Source organism: Protopterus annectens, chromosome 10.part0 (genome assembly GCF_019279795.1).
Source record: "Protopterus annectens isolate FY-2018-M chromosome 10.part0, PAN1.0, whole genome shotgun sequence".
Lineage (NCBI taxonomy): Eukaryota > Metazoa > Chordata > Ceratodontiformes > Protopteridae > Protopterus > Protopterus annectens.
The window spans coordinates 563,642,341-563,669,840 of NC_056744.1; positions in this window are offsets into that span (position 1 = coordinate 563,642,341).

Sequence of the window (27,500 nt, forward strand, 5' to 3'; positions counted from 1 at the left end):
AAGCTGGCGTAGGTGGTCTTTAATCTCCCTGTCAAGCTTCCTATGCACCACGGCCCAGACCGTACCACGGGTGACAGGTTCCTGTCTGCTCCTGCTCCGGGGGGGTGAGCCCCATGCCCTGCGGAGGTTCCACCCGAAGGGAGTGCAGGGTTAATGAATGAGGAGGTCCCAGGCTGGGCCCCAGATGTGCTGGTGCCTGGTGCCTTGGTCAGCTGAGGTGGGACAGGTGAGTCCACTGGGACCGGCCCACCCATACGAGCTATGTTGTAGCATGTTTAAGGCAGATATGGGTTAGTAATAATCAACAGCATTCAGGATTAGTTATAACAGCATGCATAGGTATTCCCATTACCCAGGGCACCAGATATAAAATAGTTGCAGAGCAGCCATAGCACATGCATATATGGGACAACCGTGGCCATTACAACAACATGCAGGTTTCATTGATGGCAACAGGCCACCAACATGGGAGTATTTTAACATGGCAAATGCATAGAAACAGATGTGAATATTTATAAACCAATAGGACATATGACCCAACAAAGGTTAGGAGTGTAGACATACCAAATGAGTTGTGTAAATCAGTTATTTTTGCACATATGGTAGGGGTGAAAGAGAGAGAGAGTTCACTTAACAACTAATAAATCCTTGTAGTTTTCAAAACATTCTTAGTCACTACAGTGGTCTGTCCCTTACATGTATTATTACACTACCCAATGGCCTTTTATTGTACAATGGTATGTTTGTAGATTAGTATGTATGGGTCCTGTCTTACGCACAGGCTTGACAAGATGCAGGTGTTAATGCAACATGTTTTGAGATTGCTCTCATACACTTTGGGTGAGATGCTGGGATGACAGGTTTGTTTGCATGTACATTCTCTGACTATGTACAAGTCTGACTATCAGTTATATGTCATTAACAACTGCCTACATTTCTTGGATCGTCACACTAATTTTTCAGGGGAGCAGGGCAAAAGGCAGATGATGTGGGCCATTTATCTGGACATACTGGGCAGATTGGAACAGTTGAGGGGTATGAATATGCGTACCACTCTCTATTTGAGCATACTTGCAAAACCTGTACAGTTAAGTGTTAATATGCATACAGCTTTCTCTCTGAACATTCTAACAAACTCTATACAGTTATGTGAAATGATTATGCATACAACTTACTAGCGCTCCTGGGATTCAAAGCCCTGCTGTGTGTGACAAAAGCATTACAGTTAAGATCACTGTACACTATGCTATCAGGCAATTGTTGTGAACCTTTGCAATGTTTTCTGTCTAATATGACTGACCTGTTTGCACTTCCAACATTGTTGTACAGAACTTCATACATATTTTATCTGCATACCACAGTGTGGGTAACACTGCTTACTATAATGGTACTATTTAATAACTGTAACAGTACAACAACATATGACTGCAGAGTAAACAAGCAATGCAGTGGTTATACCTTTATTCGCAACATATTACACAATTTTGTATATTAGTACAACACTTTCTGAGGCTCTTACATTTATTTGTTATGACAGTACATGCAGGCTATTTACTAACCTACCTCGCAACACATCCTTTGCAGCCTAGCATAATAGGCTTGCTGGTTCGCAGCATGCTCATCTGCAGCTGTCCAAGAAATACAGTGATATTTAGCCATACCTATCCATAGTATACACAAGCTAGGCAATTATTAACTACTTAGTGGAAGGAGTACTTACTCAGTTCTGGGGTATTCTGCATCTGCCTTGCTTCCTGGATCCCCTGTTCCAGAACCCCCCCTCCACCGCTTCAGGTCTGCATGGTGGTGCCTGGCCTGCTCACCAGTCTGGCGGATACCTGTGGCACTAGTGAGGTCACGGCCAAGACTGTCCCAGGCCTCCGTTTTGTGCTGCAAGCCCTGGTACTGGTCCTGCAGTAGTCTCCTGTCATGGTGCTTTACCAGGAGCCATACCATGAATTTGGACTCCAGGATGCCCCAGCTCTGCACGCTAAAGCTAGTGCCTTCTCCCACTCCAGCCATTCTGCCTGCAGAGGGATGCTACAACCAGTTATGAGCCACATTACCGCCTCTTCGGTTTAAGTAGGTCCGGATTCCTGCACTTTTCCATAATTGACCTGTTTCAAAAAGGCTAAGCTATGGGCACATCTGCTTACTTCAGGTTGGCACTGCTTAAAGAGGTATATCTGTGGGCAGATTGTATTGGCTTCTCTACACATTGCTTACACTTACTAAGTTGGGCTGTGATGAGGTTAGCATTACTTATTGGTTATCCAGCATTATATTTGCCATTTGGCACCAATTTATTATTCATTACAGGTTATATATGTATCTGGTATCCATGATTCATGTGTACATACATTGTATGGGGTCCTGGGGACTTCAAAACTTTATTATGGTGACACCTCAACTCTGTGTTTACTGCAGTACTCCAATTCACATATTTATGGTCTGTGGTGGGTTATAGAACATCACAGTGTACATAGATTCAGTTTAGATGTTTGATTTGATTTTCCTGTGGTGAGGATTAGTTTGCTGATACCTCCTTTATATGTATTGCTATGATGGCTTAGTGGTTAACTACTGTGACTGTGATGTACAAGGTCCTGAGTTCTATTCTTGCAGGGGCTGTTTATTTTGCTGCTGGGCAGAACACGGGACATTGGGTACACAGTGATTATGGCACTTTAAAGCAGTTGTGAGCGGGCGTGTGCGGGTTTGCGTGGAGCTAAGCAATGCCAAACTCTGGTTACAGTTTCTTACACTCATTTAGGTTCTACTTTGCTTAATCTGTGTAGGCAATGCATACCCCATGCAAACACACTTAAACACGCTTACTGGTGCTTATATATGCTTACTATAGCAATAACCCATGCCTGGGTGTGGGTAATTCTGGATTTACCCATGGTTGGCGTGGTTTGGTCCCGAGGGCAAAGCCCGAGGGACCAAACAAAGCCAACCGTGGGTAAATGCAGCATTACCACACCAGAAGTGAGTTATTGCTATTATACCATGACATTATTTAAGAAAAGAAACTATTACTTTTCTTAAATAATGGCATAGTATAATGCCTGTTTACTGCCCTTCCGCAGATGTCTGGCATCCGCGGCAGTTCTGATGTACAGTACTGCGCAGTACATCAGAGTTAATGGCAAAAGCAACGGAGAAAGCAAGATCTCCGTTGCTTTTTACTCTTCGCTATGTTAAATGGGTTTAACATGGCGAGACTTTAAAATAAACAGCGGAGATGTCCGTTGCTTATTTTAAAACTGTCTCGCCATGTTAAACCCATTTAACATAACAAAAAAAGCAACGGAGATCTTGCTTTCTCCGTTGCTTTTTTTAAAACCTGTCTCGCTATGTTAAATGGGTTTAGCATAGCGAGACAGCTTTAAAATAAACAACGGAGATGTCCGTTGCTTATTTTAAAACTGTCTCGCTATGTTAAACCCATTTAACATAACAAAACAGTAAAAAAAGCAACGGAGATCTTGCTTTCTCCGTTGCTTTTTTTTTTAAAACCTGTCTCGCTATGTTAAATGGGTTTAGCATAGCGAGACAGCTAAAATAACAGCGGAGATCTCCGTTGCTTATTTTAAACTGTCTCCCTATGTTAAACCCATTTAACATAGCGAGACAGTGTTTTAAAAGTAGAGTTATACTAATGGAAAAAAGTCCGGGCGACCGGACCTTTTTCCATTTGTATAACTCGATTTACAATGTGCACTCTGGCCAATCAGCGTGCACGTCTTGGGGGGGGGGGTCATGGTATAATAATGATTATTTATGCTTAAACTTGCTTACTAGTGCCTTATTCATTATGACGCTAACACTTTAATTAAATTAAGTAAACATTTAATGCAGTACTCCAGTTCACATTTACATGTTATGTAGGTTATACAGCAAAAGGATGTTAAAATATGTTCATATGCACATTCTACATGGAAAATGATATGTGCTGCAGTAGGACTCGAACTGGGAATGCCTGTTCATGATGCGGATACTCTGACCACTATACTATTGACGTTAACATTGATTCCGCATATGTTTTTCTATTTGGATGATTTTGACATGTAAGCTATGCTAAGCAAAGGGTAGCGACACGCAAACACGCTGCACTTTGCTTACACTTTCAGTAATGAAGAGCTACAACAGTAACATAGGGACACGGGGAATTTAAATGTAATAGTTCTAGGGACAGGGGCTCAAAATTCAACTATGTGTTTGTGCTTGTGCTTGCACCTTTGATTTTATTTCAGTGTTCGTGGACACTCTTGTATGCTTTGCATACATTTCGGTATCCACGGACACTGACATATTGCTTACTATTAGATGCAGGCTCTAATAGTAAGCAATGTAGGTTGTGCAACTGTGGGGGCATGTTTAAGCCTTTGTAAAGCACTTAAACATGCCCCCTGCATTCACACATGTTTCCTGTGCACGTCAAGGGTGCAGCAGCGTGCCCTCATAAATATTCATATGGTGCTGCTGCACCATCTCTGAGGAGGATGCTCGGTGCAAAGCTAAAACTGTCCTTGCGCCGAGCTTCATGAATCCCAGGGATTGTTTTGCTAAACACTAAGCATAAGTTATGACTTCATTTATTCATTTCCCATTAGACAGCATCAAACAGCCAACATTTCACCATACTTTTTGTCTCTGAGATCTCATGTTACTTATGCAGAAATCTCTTTTGACCTGAGTCATACATGATGACTTCCACTATAGAAAAGTGAACACTGGGTAATATAAATTTGCTGGAATATTGCCAAGCTACATCTGTGCCATGGATGCTGTCAGTCACAGCTGAATGTACAGTGAGATAAAATAATGACAAAAGATTTCAACTCTTAGCAAAAGATGGCATGGATGTAAAAAATGTTGATTGTGGAATATAAGATAAAAACAGTAACAAGTAATCATATGTTGGATTGCATTAATCCAAATGATGACCATTAAACTATGCATCAGAAGTCCAGTGATAAAGATGTACATCACATATATGGATCAAGAAAACTGAAAAAAAATGTTTTTAAAATGCACCATCAAGCATTAAAAACTCCATGGATTTTAGGGCTTACTGCCCACATAGCCAGTCTAATTCAATTGCTTCCTGCAGCAAAGCACACAGGTTAAAAAACAAGATGAGTTACTCCAGCAACATGAGTAGTTTGGTTCATAGGTTCATAGGTTCATACTAGGCTATCTGCCCAAGGGCATTTATAAGCCTAGCCCATAGATATGTGGCTTTCACCACCCCTTTAGTTTGAATAAAACTATGCCTATTATTTTGCTGTGCCTCTGTCAAGCAGTGACACTGAAGTAATCCCTGGGGTATATCTGCGATCTCCAAAAAACACACGAAAGTCACCACACATCAAAATTTAATGAAGCTTTCAGGTCTACACCCTTCCTCAGCATATAAAAAATACATTAATTCATTACTTTTAAATAGAGAAGTAATACTATCACATGATTAAGCCAGCCATACAACATTTAAAGGAACATAAATAATTGACCTATCCTAAACATTAACTAAAAACTATAAAATAGGAACATATAAATGTCATAATTGCGCTTGTTGCGTTGATATATATGAAACAATAAGATATTTTCAGCATCCCTTAACAAATGAAGAATTCACCTTTAAATGTAGGGCTGATTGTAACACGACAAAATTAGTTTATTTAGCAACGTGCACACAATGTAATGTATTTTATGTGGGAAAAACATGTAGGAAATTAAAGGATAGAATAATAGAGCACAAGTCTGAAATGAAAAGAAAAGTTGAATCAAATGGGCTGTATAGGCATGTGATGGAGTTCCCAGACCACACTTTTAAATTTAGAGTTATTTGTGTGTTAACTCTAGGTCCAAGTGGAGGTGATTTAGATAACTATCTACAAACAAGGGAATATGAATGGATAGTTCGTTTACAAGCAGATAAACCACCTGGTCTTAATAGTGCTGTTAGCATAAAACCAATTTTGATAAATAGGCAAAAACAATACCTTTGAATGTTTGTAGCTATGTTTATTTCCTATATGTTTACATATATATTTTTTTTATATATAAAATTTTTTATATATATTTTTATATTTTATATTATATATGTAAATTCTGCGTTGTATTTATAATAATGTTTATGAAAATAGTTTTTAGTTAATGTTTAGGATAGGTTAATTATTTATGTTCCTTTAAATGTTGTATGGCTGGCTTAATCATGTGATAGAATTACTCCTCTATTAAAAAGTAATGAATGTATTTTTTATATGCTGAGGAAGGGTGTAGACCTGAAAGCTTCATTAAATTTTGACGTGTGGTGACTTTTATGTGTTTTTTGGATTTTGCTGAACAACTAAGCGTGTTTCTACTGTATCTGTAATCTCCCATCCATTGGTCAAGATTCCTCTTGAACAAGGCCAGCGAGGTGCTCTGCCTCACATGTACCGGGATTTTGTTCCACAGCATAGGGAGTCTCTGGGTGATGAATCTGTCCCTCCAGCACGTCCTATTAATAACCGTGTCAAGGTTTAAGTCTTCCGCCCTTGTGGTTCTGAGGGATCTAGATTTTTTGAGGTGAAGCATATTCATCAAGTCTGGGTTTGACATGGCCTTATATGTCAGGCACAGGTCACCTCTGAGCAAGCGGTATGAGACTGAATAGAGCTGGAGTTCTTTCAGTCGGGCAGCATAAGACATATTTTTGAGACCCTTTATCCTCTTGGTGAGGAACTTTTGGGGCCTTTCCAGCTGCTGCAGGTGTCGGGTCAGATACATTCCGAATGGGGCATTGTACTCAATCATAGGTCTAATGAGTGATGAGTACAGGGGGACGATGACCTCCCTTGATCTAGATGTGAATCCCTTCATGATCAGGTGGGCAATGTAGAAGGTTTTCCTGACTACTTTAGCAACATGAGTGTCAAACGAAAGGCTAGTGTCAACCTGGGTCCCCAGGTCCCTGATGACTTCTTCTGTGCTCAGTGGATTGCCACCTATATGGTAGCTAGGGGTAACCTTGTTTTTCCCGAAGGGTATGACTATGCATTTCTTGGCGTTTAACTTTAGGCCATGGCTCTGGCACCAGTTATCCGTTTCTGTGAGGCCCTTCTGAAGGATATCTGTGTCAGAAGTGTTTTCGACTATGGCGCCCAGTTTGCAGTCATCTGCAAACTTTGTCAGCCATAACCCTCCTGTGTTTGCTTGTACTTCAGAAAAGTAGACGACGAACAAGAGTGGACCCAGGACTGAGCCCTGTAGGACACCACTTGTGACAGGCTTTGAGTCTGACATGGCTCCAGCAACTCTGACCCTGTGGGTTCTGTCACTTAGCCAGTTTGCAACCCATCTTGTGATGTATGGGTTTACATTCAAGCTGATGAGGTTCTGTGAACTAAATTCATGCCATTATTAAATCACATACAACCTGTCATAGGTATATTTAGTTTTTGCACTGATCGTATCATTCAACCAGTATCATGCCTGCAGTTTTTCAATAAAGACTGATATTCCTGCCATTTTGAAAGTAGCAAAAGTTGTCATTCTGACCAATCAAGATAGATCTTTGTTAAACTGCAAGCCATTTACCAGCTACGTTATTCAGTCCATATATTAATGAATGAAAGCCTTGTACAACTACATCACCTTCTTGGAATACAATACAGGGTTATGCATCAGCTAGACTCACACTGATAGATCAATGCAAATTTAGTCAAGTTCCAATTCCCTGTAAATGGAGCCCTGATAGTTACTTTCAACAAGCAATGAAGTGAGTCACCTGTCTCCCCTGCATCTTCCATATGGAGGAACACCCCTACAAACTATGGACACACACACACACACACACACACGCACGCACGCACGCACGCACGCACACACACCCACAAAGAAATATAAATAGACAAATAGATATATACATGGTCACAACAGGAGGAAACTCCATTAATAATGAAAGTGGCTTTCAACAATTTTGCTTATAATCAGCACTTGCTAAAACACCGCTCACTTTATTGTCACACTTCAATGACATACAGTCCTCATTTGCTGCAGCTCTGTTACGATGTATATTGATACCACTGGATCACTGGCTACATCTGCAACAGTTATGGCATGCCTCCAGAAATGAAGTAAACAGGCGAATTATTTTCACATGAGACACAACTGTGTACATGCCTCCATTGTTATGTACTTCTTTTTGTTAATCAGATAAATCTTTATCAGTGATGAGGCTTGTGGTTGGTTTTGCATTGCTTTACTGTAATGTAATGGCATTTGCTAAATACAGTTTCTACTAATTATTTACTTCATATAGTGTCCAAAACTATTTTAAACAGTAATAGTTTACATGCTTCAGTTTTATTAGTCTTATACCTGTCTCCAACAAATTCGTCATCGGACTAAGATATAATGCCATCAATGTGATTTAACGCATTAATACTTAGAACACTGACCATGCTGTGGTATTAATTATGCCTGTAGCACTAGTTATAGCACAAGGTGTTAGTTGTCTTATCCCATTCAGGATAATAGCACCTGAAGTATGAAGTCCTCACAGTGCTGTAGTCTCATTGTAATTTAAGTGTTGTACTGAAATTTTGATAGTCAACAGCATGATTAAACATACTGGATGTAGATTACTTCACCAGAAAATGAAGTGCAAAAATCTGATTTTTTTGCTCGGCTGAAAAGATTTTCTCATATTTAATGACGCTCAGAAACAAGCGTCTGTGATCCATCCTGCTGTCAGTCAGGAATGTCAAACTTAATTAACTTAATGCCTGTGGAACATTAATCATTTAAGCAATAATCCATGGTATAGAGGGTTATAAAAGGATTTATTCCCAGTCGGAAAAGCTTCTGCCAGACTGGAAAGTCTGTGTGACTAAACAATCTGACCAGGAGGAAGTTAAGTTTTCACCACACCATGGGTTATTGTGATGGCAGTCTAGTTAGTGATCTGTTTTTTTTTTTCCAAGAAAGGAAGTGGTATGGAAAACATAGAAGTTCCTTTTGCTCATATTAAGTTTTGTTGGTCATTTGTGGTTTCTTGTAAGAGGTTTCTGGAATGTTCTTTCATTTAAAATGCAGAGTAAGAGGTGGCCATAAGTAGGACAGATTTACCAAATGTATGACTACCAAAACAAAATCAAATATAAGTAAATGAGATCTCTTTATGGTCTATACTTTCTGATTTACTTTCTATATCTATATCTATATAAGTGTAAACACACACACACACGCGCACATAGGCTGGGGAGTTTTTTGGCCTGAACATTCAACAAGAACATTCTTTTATGTAATAAAAACATGTAGTAATTCATTTATTTATTCATTCACTTCTTTGTTTATTTACTTACTGGGGTAGAGCACTGATTAAAAGTTTTCATTATGCTTAATTATATTGGGGTGGAAGCTCTGCAGCTCTACTTTTGGCTGATTTGATTATGATTAATTATACCACACTGCAATGTTATATAATCAATCAATTGTCATGAAAGCATATAACCTAGTACGCTACAGAATTTCCTCGGTCATGCTCATGACAGGGATCACATAACTCCTGATCGCATCCTTCAGAACCATAAAGCATGCACTGCAGAAACAAGCCTGAACACAATGAATAAATGAACTGCTCTGTACAGCATACATATTAATTCTCTGAGCATCATGACCATTAAAATGTTTTTCACTCATACTTAACATTTAAATGTTATGCGTCATACTCACTATAAGTCATGCATTTACTCTCACATACTCTGCACTATATGCTCAGTACCCATTCAGCATAAACAAGATTTAACACTCTAAATGTTGTACTTTGTTTTTCATTCGTTGCCCAAGTCTTTTATAGCCTAATAGCAGCAGTAACTCACCAGAAAAGAAAAAAAATTCCAACTTGCCTCTTATTCTAAGTCACAATAACACTGAAGCATACACACGTACATCCCATGCTCAGTCACACGCATCTTGCTAAAAAGAGGAAAAGTCCTTTCAAACAAGGGAAAAGCAATGAATGACAAAATGAAGAAGGTCAGTCCTTAAAACGTCCACACAGAAATTCAGTCCCCATGTCTTTAGCTGACATTAGCAAAAAAGATAGACATTCACCAGATTAAAGCAGAACATAAATAAATTGGTAAAAGCTAAATGCATTTTTATTTAAATCTACTATAAGCATGACTAATAAATGAAAATTCACTAGCAAAATATTTGTTTATCTTTTTCCTCTATCAGAAAACTCCTATTTGGATTCATCTGTGATATTTTGCTATATGTTGTCTGCATCCTGCAGAAGGTATAATTGTTGACTGAAAATCACGATCTGTCAGTTTTGTTCTTGTGGTCAGAGTATGCTTGGAGCCACACACCACAAATCACCCATGCAGAAGGCTTTGCTGTCCATACTCCCTTAATTTATATACCCAGCAGTGAGACCACACCACTTAAATGGAAAGGAGCTTTATCCCTATTCAAAAAAAAAAAAATAAATTGATTATAACTTTTGATTATTGTCATGGTGAGTATCCTAGAACATTAGGAAAATAAACTATATTTGTCATACTATTTTAGATACAAATGATTTAACAAGATAAATAGATAAATACAAACTGTATGCCAAAACAAATTATCTCGAAATAAATGGAAAATGGAGTATGAATTATCCAAATAATAAGACTGGGTATATTACACATGATTATGCCCGTCAACGTTGACTAAGGTTTTTAATTCTACTTCTTAAAAAAAATTAAAGATAATCTACTTACTATGTATGGTTTGAGAGTGGATCATGCATGGATTTCCTTGACTACTATGTTTGGTCAGCCAGACATTGCTCACTCAATGAAACTCCAACAGAAATGAATAAATCCACGGAGAGCTCACATCTGAACTGGGCAGTAACCATATATAATAGCTATGTAGTGCATGGAGCAGCTTCATTACAGTCCAAAATCAGAAAAAAGATAAAAACTGTAATATGTTTCTGTAGCACAAGACCAGACTGTAACAGCATTTTTAACAATTACACCCCTTGAGTGTTATGATCAGGCCTCATAGAAGGGACGTTCCTTCACTCTGAACTGTCCCTGAATATCTTGCCTCATATTCTGTTCACAGTCTGTAAGTATTAGAGCTGCATTTAAAAACTATCTCTGACTTCTTCCAGTTTTATTCACACGCTCTCAATGCAACAACAGCCACCATGTGCTTTTTTCTTTTGTAAATGGTAGCATATGGAGTAGATAAAACTCTATGCTCTACAATGAGTCATGATCAGGTCTCACTGATCCTAATCAATTATTATAATGTGATCTTTACATGGATGCTAAGATTCACTTTTCGAGCTTTGCTGTCAAAGTGAATTTCTTTGCATCCATGTCTCAAACACATTATAATATTGTTATGATTGGAGACCTGATTACAACCCTCTACTTTATATTAGCATAAATCACAGTATAATACTTTATAATAAAGAAAGTATAAATAAACAAGTAGTCATTGTTAGGGTGGCAGGGAAATTACAGTTTTGTACCTACCATAAATGTAGATGTCCGAACTGGATAGCATCTGCAGTCATAACAAATGGGTTGTCCTGTCGTCAGGCAGCCCTTCGGTCGGCCGGATTCCAAAGTCTGGGTCCGCTTGCTGATGTCGCACTTCACCCGACGTCATCTCTGCTGGTCTTCGGGTATAAAGGCATCAGCCGACGCCATTTTCCTCAGTGTTTCTTGCCCCAGATGCCAATTGCCCTCTTGGAAAGCTAAATTTTGGATAAATGCCAATGTTTCCAAAATAATAGAAGGCAAACACAAAAAATAAACATGTATGTACCTATATACAAACAAATACACCATAAGAGACTCCCCCCCCCCCCCCAGCTAGCTATTAGGAGGGTAAACACCCTAGGAGTACCACAGAGGAGAAGGAGGGAGGGTAATCCTGACTGCAGATGCTGTCCAGTTCGGACATCTACATTTATGGTAGGTACAAAACTGTACTATGTCCTTCATGGATGCATCTGCAGTCATAACAAATGGGTAGAATACCATAGCCAAACTAGGGGAGGAGGAATAAAAATCATGGTGTAGTCAGGATCCCTTGCAGTACAGCAGTGGCAAACCCTGCTCGGGATTTAGAATATAGAGGTAAATTATAATGCTTGGCAAATGTATGCACGGAGGTCCAAGTAGCCGCCTCAATAATGTCCTTGGTTGCCACTCCTCTTAAGAAAGCTGTGGTAGTGGCTGTAGCCCTTGTAGAATGAGGTCTTATGTCCTGTGGAATTGGTTTTCCATGGTAGGAGTAACAGAATCTTATGCAATTTCCTATCCATTTGGAGATTGTCTGTTTGGAAATTGCTTTTCCTTCCCTTCCTGTTGCATAGGCTACAAAGAGCTGGTCAGTTTTCTGTTACCTTTGGTTCTGTCCAGGTAGTAGCGTAACTGTCTATGTACATCCAAGGTATGCATTATTCTTTCACCTCTGTTTTGTGGATTGGGAAAGAAGGTAGGTAGGTGGATTGCCTGGTTTAAAGACACTCTGGATACCACCTTAGGCATAAATGTAGGATTAGTTCTCATGGACACCCTATCTTGATGGAAGATTAGGAAGGGTTGCACTGCCATTAAGGCCTGTAGTTCCGAAACCCTCCTTGCTGAAGTAATAGCCAGTAGGAAAGCAGTTTTCCATGACAGGTGTTGTAGATCTGCTGTTGCTGCTGGTTCAAACGGAGGGAGTGTCAACTTTTCTAGTACAAAATTCAAGTCCCATGCTGGTAATGGTGGTTTCCTAGGAGGTTTTACATTCTTGATCCCTCTGAGGAACTGCCTGAGTAGAGGATGTGAAAAGACAGGAGGATCAAAGCTGTATTTTGCTGAAATAGCTGATGCATGTATCTTGATGGAGGAATAGGACAGGCCTATATGTAGAAGCTCTACCAAGTACTCCAGAATGTTAGCAATATCTATGTTCGATACATCTTTTCCTCTTTCAGTACTCCAAATGACGAACCTTTTCCATTTTCCTGCATAGTTCCTTCTTGTTGAAGGTCTGTGGGCTTCAAGGATAATGTCTTTAACCCTTTGTGAAAGGCCTGGGTTAGTTACTGCTATGTGATGTTCCAGGCAGTCAGTTGCAAGGTTTTTAGGTTTGGATGTATGATGTTGTAGTTGTTCTGAGTTAACATTAGAGGCATCAGGGGTATTGACCACATTTTCTCCCGAGACATGGTCCTCAGCAATGGGTACCAGTGTTGTCTTGGCCAGTTCGGAGCTATCAGAATTATCCTTGGGCGTTCCTCCTTGATTTTCAGTAGTACCTTGTGCATCAAGGGAAGAGGTGGAAATGCATATGCTGTCAGACCTTTCCAGCTGAAGGATAGAGAGTCCACCTTCCATGCAAGTGGGTGGAATGTCCTTGTGCAGAATTTTTTGAGCTGGTGATTTCGTGGGGAAGCGAATAGATCTATTTGTGGCATTCCCCATTTCTCTGTGATGGCCTTGAAGATGTCCGGATGTAGCATCCATTCGTGAGCATCCGAGGTGGTTCTGCTTAAAATGTCTGCTAGGGTGTTCTCTTTTCCCGGTACAAATATTGCCTGTAACTGGATGTTGTAGCTGAGAGCCAGGTTCCAAAGGTCCAAAGTCATTCTGCATAGGGGGTAAGAATGAGTGCCTCCCTGTTTGTTGATGTACCACATGACTGTGGTGTTGTCTGTCCTTATCATCAAATGGCCTTCTTTGAGGAATGGTCTGAATTTTAGGATTGCCAGTTTTACTGCCAGCATTTCTTTTTGGTTTATGTGCAGGTGCAGCTGGTCCTGAGTCCACAATCCTTGTACGCATTTGTCCAGCATGTGTGCCCCCCATCCTAGGTCTGAGGCGTCCGTTGTGATGGTTTGGTTTGCTCGAAAGTTGTGGAAGGGTAAGCCTGGGTTTGACTGGCATGCCCGAGCCCACCATAGGAACTCCTGTTTCAAGCATGGGATTAGTGGTATTTCTGTTTCTAAGCTGTGCCTGTGTTGAGACCATAAATTCTTTAGGTACCACTGTAACTTTCTCATATGTAGTCTGGCATGTGGAACCAAGATTATGCATGATGCCATGAAGCCCAAGGCCTGCAGAACTTTTTTGCTGTTAGTTTGTTCTGCTTTGTTAATGCCAAGAAGTAAAGAGGGAGTTCTTTTTGTTTTTCTGCAGTTAGGAATGCCATCTGTTTTACTGTGTCCAATTCCGCGCCTAAGAAAGTTCTTGTCTGGGATGGTATCAGCCTTGACTTTTGTAAATTGACTGTGTATCCCAGGGCTTGTAGCAAGTAAATGACCCTTTGTAAATCTGTTGTCAGCTTGCTTTTGTTGTCCGCTTGTAACAGGCAGTCGTCCAGGTATGGATAAATTTGGATTCCCTGTACTCTGCAGTGAGCGATTACTGATGCCAGGCATTTTGTGAATACTCTGGGCGCAGTAGATAAGCCAAAGGGCAATGCTGAGAATTGATAATGCTCTGATCCTGCAAGAAATCTGAGGTATCTTCTGCAATTTGGTCGAATGGGGACGTGCAGGTATGCCTCCTTGAGATCTAGAGTTACCAGCCAACACCCCTTGCCCAGCATGGGAAGAAGTTGCTGTAGGGTCAGCATTTTGAATTTTGGGACAATGATGTATGTGTTTAAGATGGACAGGTCGAGAATAGGTCTCCAGTTTTTCTCTTTTCTTGGTACTAGGAAGAGTCTGGAGTAGAATCCTTTGCCCTGTTCTGTTATTGGTACTCTTTCCACAGCTCTCATCTTTATTAATTCCGCTATCTGGTGCAGGGCTTCTATTTTTTGATTTGGGGGCAGGTTTGGCATTCCTCTTTTTACTGGTAAAGTGTGGAAGTGGAACCGGTAGCCTTGGTTTATGGTTTGCAAAATCCACTTGTCTTTTGTGATATAGTGCCAATTTTTCGAGAATAAGGCTAACTTTCCGCCTAATGGTGCTGCTATTTGCTCCCTGGTAGGCGGAGTTAGAGCCAAGTCACTGTGATTGTCCTGTTGCAGTGGCAGTGGTGGAGTCTGTGCCTCGGTTATTGCCTTGCCACTGGCACCTCCTCTGGATTGATTTCTGCCCCTAGAGCGTCTGTTCCTGCCCCTTTGTGATCTTGTGGAGTCAGGAAAGGACCAATTTTTTGTAGGCCAGTTCCTGCTAAACCTTGGGGGCTGAACCTGTAGGAAATCTTTAACTGTTTGTACAGATTTTGCCTTCTCTTCCATTTTCTTCATTACCTGCTGGGCAGGTTCCCCAGATAGACTGGCCTTATCCATCGGAGCATCCAATAACTTAGCTTTAACATGATCCGGTAAGACCTGTTCTTTTAACCATGCATGCCTTCTTATCACTGTGCCAGTCATGGCTGATCTAAATGAAGCCTCCAGTGCATCATAGCCACATTTTAAAGAATGGTTACTAACCTGTTGGATGTTATTCACCATTTCTAATACATATTTCTTATCTAAAGATTCATCAGAGGACAGCTTTTTAATTAACTGATCAAGCATAAACTCTTGGTATTGGATCATGTGAAACTGACAGTTTAAAGCTCTAGCTGAGAGAGTAGCAGAGGTGTAGACTTTTTTCCCCATCTCTCTAAGGACCTGGATTCCCTTTCAGAGGGAATAGGGTTTTTTGCTGTGGTCGAGGCTACTGCCTTAGGCCCCTGGGATATAGTTTCGGGGTCTGCAAGTGGGGCCTTGTATAGATGGTGATGAGTGTCTGGCACCCTGTAAAATCTATCTGGTTTGGCAGGGGCTGGAGGTAAAGAATCAGGTGCAGTGCAGACATCATTAAATGCATCGTCCACAACAGACAGGACAGGAGGTATAGCTAAGGGCCTATGTTGTGGTAAGTGTAGAAAGGTCCTAAGCCTTTTTCTTGAATCTGAGAAATCTTGTCCCTGCCATTGGAATTGTTCTCTCATGGCATGTAAGGTTTCCCCAAAGGAGAATTCCTCTGGTGGAGAGGCAGCTGGAATGGATTCTTCAGCATCTGAATCTTCATAATTGGAAAAAGGAGCCTCTGGCTGGTCTGTAATGTCTGAGTCATCCGCAGAATCATCAGAAGACACAGGCTCGGGGGGCTCTGCTCTAGGTCTCTTTTCTGGGGGCTGAGAGGCCCTGTCTGGGTGAGATTGGGATCCCCTAATTAAGGATATTAAATCTTCTGCCAGAGTAAGTATTTGAGAACTAGAAGTGGGCCTGAGTGAGGGTGGTTTAACAGGCACTGATTTAGCTGATTTGGCTGCTTTAGCCCTGGCAAAGGCCTTAATAGACATGGCTGCAGGAGGCCTAGCAGCACCACGTGCTGGGGTAGAGATATCCAAAGGGATGGTGTCTGATAAATCGGTAGGAACCACAGTTGTAGGCAAAACTTCTGAGGCTGGTTCAGGTAAGGTAGCAGGAGCCTCAGTAGTAGTCATGGATTCGGCTGAAGATTGACCAGTTTTCTCGGTTTCGGCCGAAACCGAGACACTCGCGGCTTGCTTAACCGTGGTTTCGGCCAAAACCGCGGACCGCGAGTGTCGGTCTTTTTCTTTGCGTTTAACAATTTGGGTAGTCGGAGGATCCGACGGCATAATGTATGCAAAATCTGAGCCGAAAAACTGTTCAGCAAACTCCGACCGACGCCTAAGCGTTCGTCGGTTGAAGGAAGCACAGGCCGAACAGGCTGCTACGTCGTGGTCTGGGCCTAAGCAAGGCAAACAGTAAGAGTGGAAATCTTTATGAGGTATTTGTTTCCCACAAGTTAAACAGTTATTGACTTTTTCTGACATCGGCTGAGGCAAGAAAGAGTCCCCAACGGGGTACTTAGCTTTTTAGAAGTCTTCGAAGTAGTATTCGGTAGTAGTAATCTCTGGATCTGACCGACCGGCACTTGCGAACAGCTTCTGCTTCGGGCGCCACGTGGCAAGAAAGACTGAGGAAAATGGTGTCGGCTGATGCCTTTATACCCGAAGACCAGCAGAGATGACGTCGGGTGAAGTGCGACATCAGCCGAAGCCGGACCCAGACTTTGGAATCCGGCCGACCGAAGGGCTGCCTGACGACAGGACAACCCATTTGTTATGACTGCAGATGCATCCATGAAGGACATCAGCACTGTGGGGTAGGAGAAAGGTCTGGGAATGACTGAGGAAGACTATAGTTTTTGGGAAAGAGTGCCCCCAAGTGGCAATACACGAATCAGTTTACAGTATGACTATCATTACTTCTCTGTGTCTAATTCTGTATAATCAAATACCACAAGACTCTCTACTGTTGTCTTGCCTACAACTGAATCATGGCTCAGTAAAATTTAAATTTACATGAACCTAATCCACCTTTGCTGCTCTTTTATATTTGTGAATTAACAAATTCTACATTTTTTATTGTTTAATTTAGTTTCTGAATATAAATAGCATGGCATGCATGTCTCCCAATTACAATTTATAAATCCTGCCTGCATACTCCTTTTAAATAATGCCAAGTTGCAGCATCTAGTTCCTTTAAGCTTGTGTTGATAATAAACTATTAAACTGCCTAGGTCTTATTGTTAATGCACAATGAAGCCGATCATACCTTCCCTGTCAGTGTTCACATTACTCTGCAGAAGACTTCATCTGACCCTTACAGGTTTACTTAAATCACTTAATATAACTTGGATTTTCTTAAATTAATTGCTATGATTAGGCTTTGAAATGTGAATAACTGAAATGCTCTGACATATATTATATGTTGCATTGTGAAGGTTTGGATACTGGTAAAAAGTATCTCTCAGTAAATGAAAAATGGAGCATGAGAGATTATTCACATGTCGTAAAATAACTTATATCTTAAGGCTGACTTCGCTATATAAGATCTTGAAAAAAATCTCCACTTCAGTGCATATGTTATTTTCATTTTCAAGGAAATCCATAAAGAATAAATAAATTAATGTACAGACTCAAACATCTTCACTAATCAGAAGGTTACTGCTGTAATGGGAGCTAGTCTTCAATATGCCATATATTTCTGCAAACACAGTGATAAAATGTTTTGTTAAGTGCTAATCTTCAACCATGCATGAAAGTTAAGAAAAATGCGTGCACGTTATTTTAATTTATTCTTTCAAAACCATTTACAAATCTTTTTTTACCTGGCAGCATTCCAGATTTTTCTACATCTTACTTCTAATCTTCTTGTCCTACTATTATCTTTGCCATGAGATGAAACAAAATGCACTTTGCATCATCACACCTCAAAGCTGTACTAACTGACTTAGTTACAGCTATTAAGTAAAGAGAAATATTGCATAGGATTATTCCTTATTGTAACATTGTGCAAAACTTATATGGTTGCTTATTCTCCTTCTTTGTTTTAGGTTCCATATTTCAACATAGTCTTAAGTTCTCTGCCTCTGTCAAAATAACGTACATATAGTATTTTACAAAGTATTATACTTGTAGTGTTTCAATATGCTGACAGGTGTATTTATTCTTAAATCTGTGGTGTTTCTATACAACAAACTGATTCATTACTCATTCACTCGACAGCAGATAATGATTTAATCTACCCATTTCTGGGATTATCTATTTTGCCCCACCTCTATACATTGTTGGTGAACTACAAATCTTCCTTAAGCAGCAGCTTACACCTGCCTTTTTTATGTCCAGGTTCAGGAAGTATCTTTCTACCACTGACTACCTTTTCTATGAGAAAATGACACATTACATCACTCATGAGCCTTCCATCTTGATTCGTCAAATATTTTCCTTTTATTTTCGGGTATCATTTTTTGAAAGAGTTCACTCACTTTAAGGTATTTAAATATTTGTATCTTGTCTACTCTGCATGCATTTTTCAAAACTATGCATATGCTTTTTATTCTTTTCTTATATGTTTTTTGATTAGTACCATGAATAATTTTGCTACCCTCATTTACCTGTTTTGTCCTGGAATAAAGGAAGTGTCCAAAACTGGAAACTATGATTTATATAGTGTTTTACAAGTTGAGAACGGAGAACTTTTTCCCATTGGCAATGTCTCTTCCTCTCAGTAACTGTACTGTCCTTATCTTTACACTGCCTGATTAACTTAATGGTCTGTAATATGAATACTTGTTGCCCCTGTCTACATCATGGTCATGCTTGCACAGGCACCGTTTTGGGTATGGGACATTTTGATGCTTACACGGGCCCATTTTCTGTTACCCTAGAGTGAGAATTAATAGCCATCTATAGATATAATGATTATTCCACTTTATTTACTTGACTATAACTATGAGGAGTTGACATAATGGTTAATGCATTTAGCTCACACAGTAGACAGGATTTGATTCTCACCTGTGAAATGGAAATTGGCTAGGCTTTAAATAGCACACAAAGGACAGCTAGCCTAGTACTTACCTACTGATTTAGTGCAGTGTTTGAATGTGAATGTCATGGTACTGTGGAATATCTTGGAATGCCTTGACAGTCTTTCGTTAGTACTGCTCCCTTTCCATCTGTGTGCTCCCCTCCCCAGTCATAGCACCCCCATCTGTTGTTTTTTTTTTCATTGCATTTAAAATGACATCCTTACAAAGTCTCTATAATTTTAAAAACTTTTGTCATCCCTGATGGATATTTTTTGTATCATTAGCAAAAGGCACACACTTTATTTCAACCTGCTTAAAGAGATGCCAAGAAGAATCATCTCAGTAATGGCCCCACTGTTAATTGCCATTTCATTTTAATAAACTCCATTTACCATGATCCTCCATTTCCTTTGGTCACTGCAGTGTTTTACCTGTACTAACACCTGACCTACTTCAGGGTTAGGTAATCCATTCCCTAGCTCTTTGTGAGATACTGTGCCATATATGGTGCTGAAATCTAAATAGAACACATCAATTGCATATTTCCACTTTAATGCTTGCATTGCCCACTTAAAAATCTCTATTAAATTTGTTTTATCAGTAGCACGAGAGGTCCTAAATTATATTAAAAATGCATGATTATTTCAACTGAGGACAGGAGCCTGGCATTTAGTGAGTAGATTATGTAAAAGGAGAACTTGAGTTTTCTTCTTCTCTGTATGCTGTGATGATGAGCTTTTGTACATCAAGCTGCCACCACATACTGTGTAGGTCTTGTCAAGGCATTTACATTTTGCTCAAATTTCTATAATTAGTGTCCCAAATGGTAAAACTGACCTATTTAATTTGTATAGAAAGTTATATCTTAAGAACTATTTCCACTTCAAAGGACTGCAGCTGCTGTTACCTCATTGTAGAATCCTTTGCAAGACGTAAGAGCAAGAGAATTCATTATAGTCAGAAGGACTGAATGAGCCATGGTTAAATCTGTTTATGATATTTCTGACAATTATATCTTGAGAAAAGGATGCATTCTGTTATTTTCATAACTGAACGTGAAATCAACTTTTGTGTCATTGTTTGTGAATTCAGTTATTTCTGAAATAAGGCATTTAGTTACAACCTGTAAAATATAATTAATAGACAAATAATCAATTAAATCAGGTGACTTATCTGCTTCAATTGTTGAAGTAGGGATATCAGGCTTTGTTGAAGTTGTTTGCAGAGTTTAGCAGAAACTGTTATTGGGGCAGCCACGGTGGTGCAGCAATTAGTGCTGTCACCTCGCAGCAAGAGGTTCTCCGGTTTGATCCTCAGCTGGGGTGCCTCTGTATGGAGTCTGCATGTCCTCCCTGTGGTCATGTGGGTTTCCTCCAGGTGCTCCAGTTTCCTCCCACATCCCAAAGACATGCTGTAGGCGGATTGGACACTCTAAATCGTCCCTAGGCATGCATGCATGTGTGTGTGTGTGTGTGTGTGTGTGTGTGTGTGTGTGTGTGTGTGTGTGTCTGTGTGTGTGTGCGCATGTGCGTGCCTTCCATGGAAGGTTGGGCGCCGAGCTGGCAACTTGCCACAGTAAAACTCTACTGCCAATCATGAGCGAGCAGTAATCCACTGTGGCGACTCCTAACTGGGAAAAGCCAGAAGAAGAAGCAGAAACTGTTATTAAACCTGCAAGCATGAGGACACATATGGTGTTGCTTTCAAAGGAGCAGGACATAACAAATGTACTTAGATTTGCCTACTGATGCAAACACTTTCCAGGATATGAAATAAAATCCCAGGATGTTAAAACAGCAGCAACAATAGTAGTTAGGGTGCAAGCAAAAATAACTCATTAATAGTTAACCCTTAATTTGTGGCACAGAGAGAGATAAAGTCCTGAATGCAAAATAGACGAGGTAACCTAAATTTAAATAGCAGCTCAGGTGTTTCAAGATCTGGGTGTGGAATATGGGAGCTGGGCAGCTTATGGTTCAACTATCCTTGGTGGACAGAGTGGTGGCTGCATGTTGAACAATTGCTTTCATGCACGTGGATGCTTGTAAAACAATGAGGGCATTGTTGAGAAGCAGGAGGCCATGAAACATCCAGGGAAGAGATGGTTTTGGGAGTATGTCTGTATCCTGGAAGGGCATAGGTGGTCCCTTTAGTGATGCAAGCATTTACTTCTGCTGCTAGATGGCAGGTTTAGGGAAATAAAGAAAATATCTCCATAGCTAACACTCAGTATGTTTCAAACAGCTTATTGGGCAGAGGGACCACTTAGTTCCATGTCCAGGAGCCTTGTACAGATACCTCACAGTTAGAGCCCTCATTTGAGGGAAATTACCATGGATTTTGATATTTAAAATAAAAAAAAATAAAGTATTGTATAGTCCAGGGTTTAATTACTTCCACGTTCACTTGACACAGTGAGTCACTTAACCAGACAGTGCTCCTTGACTGAGTCTGAAAAGAAATATGCAAAGATTAGTACTCTCCCCTGGTTAACAAATAAATGAACCAATCACTGACTGACCAAAAACAGGAAACAAACAGATAAGTAAATAAATTTACTATCTGTCTGCATGCCAGCCCTGTGCTTATGTGGGTTTTCTCTGGGTGCTTCAGTTTCTTCCCAGATTCCAAAGACACGTAGTAGTTGGACTGGGCACTCTAAACTGTCTGTAGGTGTGAGTGTGTGTGCATATGTGTGGTTTGGAAGAATAACAGAAGCAGGAATACCTGGTTGTCTGAACATTGGCTCTAAATGACATTGTTAGCAATTAAATGATAGTGTTATGGGTGGTTTCATACCAATCTAGGTTATATTATTTAATGATTTTTGGAATTCTATCATTTCTATAGATGGACTTTTGTATACATTTGCTTTACCTCATGGACAAGACTGCAAAACATTAAAATCCTTCTAAGTATGTTATCTGACCCCCACCTCCAGCTTCACTGGGGTACAGACAGGAATTTGTACTGGACCAACATACATTTTACAATGCTGGTACTCAATAATTTAGGCAAATGTGACTCTTTTTCCATGACCTTTTAAGTTATAAATGATGTTAAATGCAACGTTTTAATACTGACTTATGCGAGAAAATGAGAACAGAATGTTCTTATTGAGAGACATGAAAAAAAACTAACATGAAAAAGTTCTGGTGCATGGCTTGGATTGCTAGATCCCTGCTGTAGATCAGTGAGGAAAAAAGGGAGAGAGACAGTATGGCCTACCATAAACTGAATGCCCTTCCTAATTATACTATAAAACCAGTAATTATTTTATTCTTTCTTGCTTCTACTCCTGTAAACATGAATCACATCTGTCTTCTAGTCTACAGAAATTGTACCGTTTCCTTTCTTAGGTAAGCTTTAATAAGAAGTATTACCAGTTATCCTGTCAGTTCTGTAAGAATTCTAAGCTGAATCCTTCAGGCCCATTTGCCTTCTCTGCATTTAACTTTTCAAGTTATTTCATAATCATTTCTGAGGTGACTTGACTGGGATTAGTTTAACTTTTCTGGCTGCGGAAACAAAGGGTATAAAATATATTTTCTTTCTCCTGATTTCCAGTTACTATTAGGGAATATTCCTTTAGTATTATTGTATGTTCATGATATTGATCACTGATGCACTAGACTTGGCTAAAAGGTTTATATCCTGCCAAGGATATAACAGCCGGCCAGCTTCCAAAGCTTCAGGGCACCTTCCATACATCCAAACTGTTTGGCAACTTAAGCAGAGCTGACTAAAATAACATCTTTGGGACTACAGGCTCTTCTGAGCTTTTCTGCTGCCAAGGTGTATGCTCTCCTCGGGCATTCAAGGACTGACGGTTGACTTGTGTTGTTCCTTTGCTCGGCAGATAAGTTCTCTTTGAGGAGAAATAACTTTCTTTCAAAAAGTTGTGTTTATTATTCTTATTTTCCTCTTTGGGAAAGTTATTTTAAAGCTAGGAGTCATGAGACTGTACTTAACTTCAAATGGAAGCACTCTTTTTTATTGCCAGTTTAAAAAGCTGTATGAAGTAACTGAAATCCATTTTTCAATGGAGAAATTCTGTTTATTTTAATTTATTTTACTCTGTGGGTCTGGCAAAACATTTTAAAATGCTTTTTGCAGTGTTTGTCTGTGGAAAGAGTGACTTTAAAATACTTTTAGGTTTTAACCAGCATCTGCTGCTTATTTTCCCCTGGGAAAGAGGCACCATTTTCAGCTTGAACATCGAACAATCTGTCGGTCCCAGCAGTTATAGCTTTATTTAATCCATGTGCTACTAAGCACTTAGCTAATTCCATTACTACTCTCTCTGTTAAGGATGAAAAGATCACTGGTAAGTAAAGGAAAAGTGAATGCTTCTGCAACTTTGATTTTTATATATACTTGAGTATTATATAAAAATATTTTTATACATAGAGAGTACGTCCTTGGTAGTGTTTTTGCTCACTCATTTCACTAATACGCTTTAATCCTAGGTGTTTGAGTGGGTTTTATTGAGTATTACATTGTTACTATGTGACAGTTTTTAAAATGGACTATTTCTTTAAATGAAACACTCCACTGATTGGTTCGTTTTTAACATTTGTTGACTTGGCTTGTGTATTTTAAACTTTTGCACTTACTTTGTATTCATTTCTGAGGAAGTTACCATATTACTGGTGACGAAAAGCGTTTTAAGTTGTTAATAAATCTTTTTACGTTTAAAACCGTGCTCTACCTTGGACTTTTGGACTTGCTTTTTACTAGTTTGGTTTTTGTTGTCCTTGCTTCTATCCAGCTCGTTTGTACTTTGATTTTTATCATTTTGAATTGCCAGCCTCATATATTAAGGTTTGTACTGACTAATTGTGAAAGTATGAGGAATATTGTATATGCGGATTCTTCTTGTGAGATATATATTGTTATTATACTCTCAGCTTCACTCAGATATAATAATCACTATAAGCTATTCTAGCAAGTAAAAAAAATCACCATATAGTAAGTATTGCTCATGTAAATAGTCCATTGTCCCTGTAGGCTTTGTAAAAAGTTTCAAACTCTATAACTTCCAAAGTAAAATCTAAATATGTAACTTTATCATGTTTTATCTGAAATAGTTTATAAATCAAATCCATCCTTTTTTAGATCTCCCAGAATCTTAAAAATGCATATATATATATATATGTATATATATATATATATATATATATATGTATGTGTGTATATATATATATATATATATATATATATATATATGTATATCTATCTATAGAGCTACATAGAGAGAGAATAATGCACAACATAGCTCTCAAAAACTAATGTATAGCAACGGCCGAATTCAGCAAGCTCTGCACAGAGTGCCTGAATAGTGCAAGAGCTGCTGCATGCAATATGGCTGTCGAGCAATCCAGGAACGGGCCCTCAAGACTTGCACAAGCGCACCTACACTATTCCCACACAGACACCACTGCTATATGCTAATTACCTCATTTGCTGGTGAAAAACATGCAAATGAGGTGAATTACCGATCCAGGAAGCAGGCAGACGTCTGTGCAGGAATAGTGTAACCTGCAGAAATGTACTCGGTTACTAACCGAATACATTTCTACAAATTACAAAATGGAGGCATGACAGCTCTAAAGAAAGCATGTATTCAATGTAGTAGGCATGCCAATGGCCAAATATATGGCCATTGGCATGAGAAATAGTCGCATAATTATAAAAAAAAATTATTTTTTTGGCCGATCTCGGCCATTTAATAGTAGGGCAGCGGTGCGCAAATGAGATTGGCCTGAAAACAATAAAAAAAGTTGGAAATAAGCTTTTAAACCCAAATCAGCATTTTGCCATAATAGTTAATGGCATGCATAAGACAACAACACCAGGGAATAGTGGTTGCTAAGGGGGAAGGCTGAGTGTGGTAACTATGAATTAGCATTTTGTTTTATGCAAATGAGGTGATTGATACTGAATCACAGATTTCATCTCAGTGTTAACTTCCACCCAACCGTGTAGGTGCAGCAACACCATTGTATAAGTCTAAGAGTTGGATGACCTCATAAGGGGGAGTGTCATGCATGCTGTAAGCTTATTGAAGCTCTGTGGCCCGTGTTTGCCCTTACATAAGCACAGCTAAGGAAGGAGGTGTGTCTGAGGCTGCCTAGCAGTGTTTAGATTGCCTAAATGGGTGTGACCGCCATGCACCAGATTTAAAAAAAAAGGAAATAGCAGCTCTGTTCACATCTGAGCACTGCATATGTGTGCTGTGCCTTGGGGCTTAAATGGGAAAGGAAAACAGCAGTAGGAAGGCAATTAAGGAGAAGTAGCATAGCTGGCAGGTGAAATGTATCAGAATCAGACAATTACACATTGAACAGCCCAGCACAGTACTATAAACTATGCAAACACCTTCCAGTCTGTTTTTTCCAACAGACTCTACACCACTGGTGTATACAGATGGGGAAATTTTACTTGACAAAACTAACAAAATGTTAGGGGCTGCTGTCACTCTCATACATCAATATGTGCAAGAGGCTGAGGGTGGTGAGGATGTGAATGCTGATGACCAACCCACAGTGAGAAGGAGGAGGAAAAGCGTGTACAGACCCAGGGTAACCTACCAGGGGCTACATGAGCCGGAGATAGTGGAGCACTATAGGGTGGACAGGGACATCCTACAAAAATTGTTGAGCTGTGCCGGCCATGCCTCACACACAGAACCAACAGAGGGAGACCCATCCCAGTGGATACCAAGGTATATGTAGGCTTAAGAATACTAGCCACAGGCACCTACCAAAGGACAACTGGGGATATCATGGGGATTTCACAGACATCAGCATCCAGGGTACTCCACCAGTTTCTGGATGCCGTGTCCGCACATGTCGGTGAGCACATATATTTCCTCAACACCAGTGAGGTGTTGACCAGCAATATGCATCTCTTCCACCAAGTAGCAGAATACCATGAGGTAGTGGGTGCTATAGACTGCATGCACATACACATCAAAGCACCACCCGGTGAATGGGGTAGGGTCTGCATAAACCGCAAGGGCTTCCCAACTGCCAGGTTGTGTGCGATGCCCAGGGCATTAGCTTGAATGTGTGTGCTGGCAACCCTGGAAGCTATCGCGACTCCCACATCTGTCATATGACACAGCTGTACCAGTCATTTGCCAGTGGGGACATCCCATATGGTCATTTAGTGGGGGATGCTGGCTATGCACTGGAGCCGTGGCTGAAGTCACCCCTCAGAAATGCACACACACCTGAACAAGAACTCCATAATGAGGCACATGCACAAACCAGAATCATAATACTGTGTGTTTGGGATGCTCAAGTCATGGTTCCGCTGCCTGGACATATCCGGTGGAGCCTTGTAGTAGTCTCCAGCTACATGTACACAAATGTTCATAGTATGTGCCATGCTACACTATATGATCCTGCAGAAACAGCTGCAGCAGGAATAGTATGGGGCAAAGCCATGCAGTCCCCCACCATTGCCAAGGCCATCACAGGTACAGAGGGACTCGGAAGAGGAACTACCTGAGCCTGCTCATGTAGGCAGAAGGAGGTGTACCCAGTATGCCCAGGACTTGGCAAAGAGGCAATGCATAGCACATACACTGACATGGTAGGGACTCAGGGAATGACACCTCTCTCTGACTCGCACATACAGTAAAAGGGATGCCAAACATGACACTACCTGTGCTTTTCCAGGTATAGGGAGTTGTACTATGTGCATCTGACATAGTCAGCCCTCCAGCACCATCCTCACTACTGGTACAGCCACAAGGTAAGTCACTCTTCCTATCAAATGCTGAATGGAGTAGTATGTTCTCATAGTTGTATCTCTGGTATGGATGTGAGCATGCAAGGGAATCGGGTGGTTGAATCTGATGACAGCAGATAACAGGCACCTATATGGGAAGAATGAAATCCATAACAAATTCTGGTGTCAACATACTAGGCAGTACTAGACAAGGTGACAAATCCCACTGCAGTACATGTGGTGGCCCAAATGTGTCTATAGGACACACACATGCATGTCAGTGAGGCTCACATACCCACCACCAGCCACAGCTAGCAGGGCAGGTGTAGATGATCATAAAGAAAGGCTGTGCTAAGGCCTCCAATTGATGGCAATGGAGAACAGCTCCCCTCCAGACCTACGCGGACAGACTACA